Source organism: Tamandua tetradactyla, chromosome 1, assembly GCF_023851605.1.
Source record: "Tamandua tetradactyla isolate mTamTet1 chromosome 1, mTamTet1.pri, whole genome shotgun sequence".
Taxonomy (NCBI): domain Eukaryota; kingdom Metazoa; phylum Chordata; class Mammalia; order Pilosa; family Myrmecophagidae; genus Tamandua; species Tamandua tetradactyla.
Window position 1 is genome coordinate 144,489,708 of NC_135327.1, and position 7,847 is coordinate 144,497,554.

General features: G+C 47.2%; 1 pseudogene; it reads right to left on the bottom strand.

Annotated features, from left to right (window-relative positions):
• Window positions 1-769: 769 nt before the first annotated feature.
• On the bottom strand, window positions 770-1,253 carry LOC143681438 (protein S100-A10 pseudogene; annotated as a pseudogene).
• Between the last annotated feature and the right edge of the window lie 6,594 nt (window positions 1,254-7,847).

A 7,847-nucleotide genomic window follows, 5' to 3' on the forward strand; every position in this document is an offset into this window, starting at 1 on the left:
TCATTTGTTTACATATTGTCTGTGGCTGATTTTGTGCTGCAATGGCAGAGAGAGACCATACGGTAACCTGAGACGATTACAATCTGGCCCTTTACACAAAGTTTGCTGACCCCTGGCTTAAAGTATGGTATTTCTTATGCTGGGGATGCGGTGAGCCCCAAAGAAACAGTTTGCTGGTGTGGTAACTTTAAAGGGCCACCCGAAGAAAGATGTCTGGTTTTTTCCAGGCTAAGCCTTCTCTTTGGCCAGCAGAAGGTCCCAGCTGCTTTGTGGTGCACTCATCTTAACTAGAAGACTGAATGGGTGAGCAGTCATCCAACAGCCGCCCAGAGACTCTTGACAGGCTTTCATGTCCTGTGTGGTGTGGCCAAGGGGCGGTGGAACTTGGGCAGTGGCTCAGATGGTGCAACTGGTGAATGTCTTAGCCATTTGACTCTTTTCTTTCCTTCCTTGTCTTGATAGCAATACTTTAACTCTAGTCTTTTTCCATTTTTCTTTTCATTCTTTTTTTTTTTATTATTATTAAAAAAGAAATTGGTTTATTGAGGGCAAGAGGATGAAAACAATATAAAAGTTAAAAGCTTATCTGGCATTTAATTGATTTTTCTTCCACTGCTTGTCAAATGGGGATTGGATTTTATTTGTACATTTTCTAAGGACCTGATCTGTTTTGAAATCCTTATGCAGAGGGAAGCTGTGGGGCAGATTCCTTAAGCGACTCTTGGGATAATTCTTATGAGGGTGGGGGGATTTAATTCCTCAATTCTGCCTACTTCTGCTTCATGTCCACTACAAAGGAGTCATTGCATGCAGTGGTGAGCCCAGCAATTAGTGAAAAGAGGCTCTGGAAGCCCACTTTGCCATCTCAACACTGGTCCAGATTTTCCATTATTTTGTCCACAGCCAGAGGGTTCTTTTGAGTTTTCAAAAATTCTGGGAATTCCTTTTTTCCATGAGTACTCTCAGGTCCTCCTTTGTTAAGTAGCTTTTATCCCTGGCAAATCTGTGAAACATAAACATCATAGTTTCCATGGTATGTTTCATTTGAGATGGCATTTTGGTGAGGTCTGTTGAAACCTTGGCTGGGAGGCGTGGGGTGATTGCTCGGCAAGCTGGGACATGGAGCCAGTTTCCATCTTTCTTGAGGCTAACAGAACCTCCAGGCCATTGTTTCCCAGCAAAGTGTATGGAAAAAGTACAGTTTTTGAAATATTAATGAATGTCTTTTTTTCCTGGTCCTCTTCTTTCTTTTTTTTTTTACCCCTCCTTTCTTTGAACTCCCCAACCCTGATTAAGCAGCTAGGCTGTTCTGTACTGTTGTCTTACGGAAGTGAAGGTTAGGGTGTAGGGAGCATTTCTGGCTTTGACTTTAGGGACAGAGAGGCCTTGAGGACACTCAGCAAAAATGTTTCAGGGAAACATCATTCTAGAGAGCAAGGCTGCCCCCCCCCCCCCACACACACACACTTTGTTTGCTAGGCTGAACAGTTTTCTGGATGGAAGGGAATGGGAGAGGGATGCTTTGTACAAAGAAATCAATGGGTCCAGGGGCCTGGAGCCCAGCACACTGGATATCTCAGCTGAGGGCCACGTAAAAGGCAGTGGTCAAGGCCACCTGTAACCCTTCAGCCATCACTGAAACAAGTGCATTCTAGGACCACTGAATAGTCTTCCTTCATTTTGGTGGGAATTTCCTTCAAAGTAGGTATTACTTCACGAGGTAACACAATTGAGCTGCCAGCCCTGGCTCTGTCCCCATCTGACCTGCCCTAGCAATCACTGCCTCCGCAACTTCCCTGGGTCTGAATAGTACAAGAAGCAGAGAGAGGGGCCTTGACTTTGAGTAGACCAGAGCCACTCTGAGGTTTCTCCCTGAGCCCAACTAGGTTTCCACAGTTCCCATCACCAGATCATGACTAGACAGGGCAGGCTGGTTGTCACTCCTCAGGGTGCGTTGTTTCTGTACGCTCACATATGTTTGTATGTATGAGGGTATGTGATGTGATTTGCTGGAGGGTGAGAATGAATGATACAGAGCTAAGTAGCCTGGCAGATGTCTGCATGGGGTAGAAACAATCCCCACCCTCCACACAAGTGTGTGCCCATGTCTCATTCTGAATGAGTGGTCCTCACTCTCCACTCAGGCCCCCAGTCTGCTGTGCCTGGTAGAGGCTGGGCCAATGCTAGCCTTCTATCTTGCTCTGTGGCATGCCAGCTAGGCTACTCTGACTTCAGGCGACAGTCCTGCTTTTTCTGTTCCACCCCTAAGAAGGCCTCACCGTGGAAGGAGTGGAGTACAGGAGAGGTTGCATTTCCTTCTCTTCCTACACTTTTGGCTTCTGGTTCTTGGCCCCAGCCCTCTCCCATCTCACCCCTAGTGATAACTTTTTCTAATTTGAGTAGTAGACAGAGTGTTTCTCCAGTTTCCCTCTTCCTAATAGATGATGGACCAACTTCCTCCCCTCTCTTGTGCCTGGGTTTAAAAACCTGACCTGCATTTCACAGAAGTCGGCCCTGACCAGCTTGAGCTCAATTACAGTAGATTGCCTGATCTCATTTATTTTCTCCTGTATACTTGAAGTTAGGACAGCTTTAATTTGAAATGGAAATTTATGCAAACACTATGTAAATTAGGTCATTCCCAGATTAACTGGGGAAAAAAAATCTGGTCGCTTTAGCAGGCACCATCTGTTCTCTCCTCATTCTTTCCATATCTGCACCCCACCCCCTTTTCCCAATCAACTTTGAAACTTGTTTTCTTGTGGCTGAGAAAAGAGATCTTTCTAGGGGAGGATACCAATTACCCACTGGTTTTCCAGGTGGGCCTTTCAAATGTCCATTGTGCTCTTGGAAGAAGCTCAGATGAGGTTTAGGGGTAACTCCAGGCTGAGGCCTTTCCTTCAAGGAAGGAACCGCTGCACTGGCCTCGGTTGTTCAGAGCTGAAAGACGGAAGGAGGGGGGTTTGGAGTGAGCTGCTACATCCCACTTATGGACCACAGGCCCCTCTTTAATCTCCTACCTCGCGGCCTCTGATTCTCTCATGAATCTTCCTTTATGCCTTTGCCTTGGCTTGAAGCCTTCCAAAGCTACCCAGAAGCCCTCTTACTCCCTCTTGTGGCAGCTAGAGAAGAAAGGTTTTGGAGCTGTGCAATCTTGGAAACTTCTGAGTCCAGGTAGGAGGTGGATTGAGGAGTGTGGGTACAGGGCTGGCATCAAATGGCTCAGTGCCCTGGCGAGAGCCTCTCCATTGCACCCCGCCTGCAGCCCACTCCTGTTTGGGGGAAATGACAGTTTCTGTTCTACTCTATAGCTAGAGGAGTCGTCCACTCTGTAACCCTTTGGCCTGTTAATGTGAGGGAAGCAAGGGACTCCTGGCTCCTTTGTTCAGGGTCACCTTTTCCTGGAAAGGTGTAAAAGGAGGAAGACTGCTCACAGATTCATTACCTCCTCTGCTTTTTCTGATAATATAATCTATCTCTAGACCTCCTTGAGATTTTTCTTTTCCATTGAAGTGCTCTTCTGCCCCATCTTTTGCTTCCTTATGAAGCACAGCCTAATTTCAAAAACAAGGAAAAGTAACTGAAGGCTACTTAAAGATAAGATGGTACATTTCGTGGCATGTCACTTGGGAAGGCCTGGTTTGGTAGGTCCACATTATCTGATAACTATGGTACCTCTCCCATTCCATGAAAGATTATTGTCTCCAATTATTTACTCCCTACTTCTATAAAGGATTATATGTCCCCACTCCATTTACATTAGGCCTGTCTATGAGTTAGCCAATGAAATGGGAGGGAAGGTGACATAGGCCACACCTGAGAAGGAGCTTTAAGAGCCAATGGTTGCTTTTTACTCTACCCGAAGAACAGCATGTGCTGGGCAGCAGCTGCTCCTAAACCCTCAATCCTCCAAAGATGCAGCAGCAGAGCTGCTGTTGACCAATGGCAAGCAAGTAACTTGAGCAATAAATACTTTGTTTGCTGTTAGCCATTCAGATTTTGAGGTTGCTGCTACTGCAGCAAAACTTAGAGAAAAGTGACTGATATACCCTCTATAATCTTTATAACCTCTCCCCTAGTCACCCTGAAAAATTTAAAAATCCTTAATGTAGTCACCTGATATTTTCCTAGTCCTAGGCAAATGAGAACAAAAACATTTCTATTAAAAATTTTTTCAATAGGGAGGGCCACAGTGGCTCGGCAGGCAGAGTTCTCGCATGCCATGCCAGCGACCTGGGTCTGGTTCCCGGTGGCCGCCCGTGCAAAACAAAAAAATTTTTTTTTCAATAGAGTATATAAACTGCACTTGTACATGCAGCTTCAAAACAAGACCTCCAGGCCAGAGGGAAGAGCCAGCACAAAGGCCCTGAGGCAGGAATGTAAGGAGCCCAGTTGGCTGTACCAGAGTAAGCAAGTGGAGGAGTGCAGGAAATTAAGTCAGAGAGTTATGGAGGGTGAAGCAGATAATGAAGGGAATTGGCTTTGCCCCAGAAAAGGTGCAATTTCAGTTCAGAAGCACAAGGTGGCACCACGACACTCTTTACATTGACCACATATGTGGTTTAGGAGCAGAAGACTCATCCTTTCACTCTCCCTACCGCCACCCAAAGTCTCTGCCACAGAATCAAAGTCCAGCAGGCTCTAAACAAATCATAAACCATAGACTCTTAGAATTGAAACAACCTTTGAGATCTTTCAATCCAGGAGGCTGCAATGTGGCATCCATGATGCCTGTGGTTGGACTTCAGGGCTCTGGGGATCCCCTGAATTGCAAATGCACTTTTTCAGGGGAAACTGCTAAACTGTCACTCCAAGAAGTCTATGACCCACATATAAAGAACCTCTGACTCCAAACCAGTCCCTAAACCAAGGCCAGAATTGTCAAGAACTTGCTCAGTTGCAGGCTGCTTGGGCCAAATCACCATTATCACCAAGTGCTCTAGAGCTCTCTGTGGTCTCGGTAGAGGAACCTAGAGAGTGCCCTGAATGCTGAGCCTGAGAACATTGGGGTTTCACTTCAAGAAAGCCTTTGTGAGGGGCCTGCAATCTCACACGCATACTCTCCACTGTCTTTAGGCTGAATAAATAAGGTATCTTGGATATCCATGCACTGCTATTTTTCAAAGGTGCCCAGATACTCCTGGGATAAGTAAAATATGGTTAGCTTTAATGTGGTTACTGAATTCACAGTCACTTTTGATCATTACGTTGTTTCTCAGCCACTGGAGTTGCAGTATAAGTCTAAAATAATACGGGGTTTTTTGTGAAATATCTTGAGCTGAAACAGGAAACTTTATACTCAAAATAGCTGAAGCTGTGGCCTGTGGGGAGCGGGAGGGGGAGCAGCCTCTTAGCCGACAGGTGAAGAGGGGACTGGTGTGTAGACAAGCTGCCACAGCTGGCAGCGAGCCAAGCATGAAGGCAGAAGGAAGACCCCAGCCTGTGTGGCTGCTCAAGTGGAAATGCAGACCGAGACAAGTCTAGGCCCTCTGAAGAAGATGCAAATTTTTAATTCAGTACCTTTTGAAATAAAAAAAGAAAGGCCTGGCTACTGTCTATTTGGTATTGGTATTTTAAAAGTCCAAGTATATACCACATTCTCCAGTGTCCCTTCTCTCATTCCTACCGCTCTATCGAGCTGACTCCCCCCTCCTTCCTCCCGGAGAGCTGGGCTGAGAACCCAGCAGCGGCCTGAGGTGGGTACACCTGTGGGTGGATGGAGCCCCCAGGGGAACGCTTTAAAAACCAAACTGCCGGCAGGAAGGAGAGGCCACGGATCTGTGTTCTTTTAAGGGCCTCCTCTCAGCTTTTCTTCAGTTTGCTACCTAAGAACATTCTCCAGACATGGGCCCAGAGGCCAGAGCTGTTAAATATTTATCAAGTGCCTCCTGGCAGCCGTGGGAGTCTGAGAACAGGAAAATCAGGCCCGGGCAGGTGTCTGTGCAGCCTGCCTGGGTGCTGGCCAGACTTCACAAGAATCAAGTTGCCCAGTTTACTGTGTGGATTCACACCCTGCCCTGCCCTCCTTCCTCAGGCCACGATGGTGGGTGTGGACCTGGCTTCTACCAGGGAGCTTGCTTCTCTTTGCTCTCTCCACACTGACCTCCACTGCTGGCCCAGCCCCGACTGTGGCTCCATTGTCTGCGGTGGCCTGGGCTGACCAGCGCAGCCTGGAGCCCTGCCCTGGGAGGAGCAGGCTGACAAGGCGCACAAAGCCCTGCTTTGTGACCCTGACAGCAGGGTTTGTCATTAGCTGTGAGATGGTCCCTGGCAGATCCAGGCATGTGGCGAGCAGGCAGCCCTGCTGCTGATCACAGCATTTCAGGCTGGATGCAGCATTCCGGGCCCTCAAAGCCGTCCGGATGTGTTGCCTCTACCTGCCTGTGGAGCTCTGTGGCCTCAGGTCACTGACAACTTTTGAACTACCCTAGAGCAGGGGTAGAGGGTAGTACAGAAGCAGCAGCCCCAGGAGCTAGTGTCCAGGGCTTAGCCCATGGTTGGGTGGCTTTACAGGAATGGCGCCCTGAGGCTCACATGGTGAGTTCAGAGCCTGTCCATCCCTGCCTGGAGGCACAGGTTCCTGAGGAATAAGTGAGCATCTTTTTAACCTTGAGACAGGAAAGAATTCCTTAAAAAAGATACAAAGAAGTACCATAAAATAAAAGATCAATAATTTCTACTACATTACATTTTAGAACGTTAGGTCATCACAGGGAACATAAAGCAAATAAAGAGGCAATCCACAATCCGGAGAAAGACGAGTGCAACACAAAAGTGACGAAATATCAGAATCACAGTTATACTGAGATCTGAGGACTCCTGGAAAGATGGTAGTGGAAAATAGACAAAGAATTCAATAGAAAAATGGGCACAAAATAGGAATAAGTATTTTACAGAGGAGGAGCTCATAGGGCCAATAAGCATTTGAAGATGCTCACCTCATTGTATCCAGGAAAACATAAAACAAGACCACAGTGAGAAACATCTCCTCTAGTGCAGGAACTCGGACCCTCCCTGGGCTTGGGGATCTCCTCTTGGACAGTTTTCAGTGACCCTGGAACTTTCCCTGGGAAGTCTGGCCTGTTAGACTCGGCATAGCCTTCTGCTTTATCTTTCCCCCAAGTGTCTTCCCACCTGGACCCTCGGACCCCTGCCCTTTTCCTTTCTGTCTTAAAGTCTCCCTTGGCAACTCTCCTGGGTCTCAGCCTGGCCAACTGGGCTATGAGGACCCTATCAAGTCTCTTTCTTCACAAACCCAAGTGTTCCTCAGAGAACACAATTGATAATGAGATAAATATGACTGAGAGCAACTTTGAGACCAACTTCAGGTAAAAGAGGGGCTCCCTTAGTTGACTGTGGGTGGTAGTGCCATGCCATTGGCTGAGGCTGAAGCCATGTGGGACAAGCAGGAGGCACAGGCAGGAGCAGGCTTGGAAAGCTCCATTCCTAACTGGGCAACTTGCTTGATCTGCTCATTCCCGAGTTTTGCTTGCAGTCTTCCTGTGGTGCTTACCTGGTTCACAAATCTTTCTTGATTGGTTTTAAAATTCTAAGCAAGTAGCCAAAAAATACCTGAAATGACTGAACCCATACTTGGAATGAGCCCTCAATGCAGTTTAGCATATGGTGGACTCTTGCAGAATTATGTGTCCGAATGACAATCACTAAATAGGGTTTGGGTGCAAGTCCCCAACTGGCCTCATTAGTCAAACCACTGATCCGATGTGACTGAGGAAATGCCCTGGTCCTGGTCCACTTTCCTAGTTACTCTGCAGTAAAAAATTTGGTTCATTGCTCCTCCCCTTCTTTTGCATCCCTCCCTGTTTATGTCTCATGCCAGGCCACAA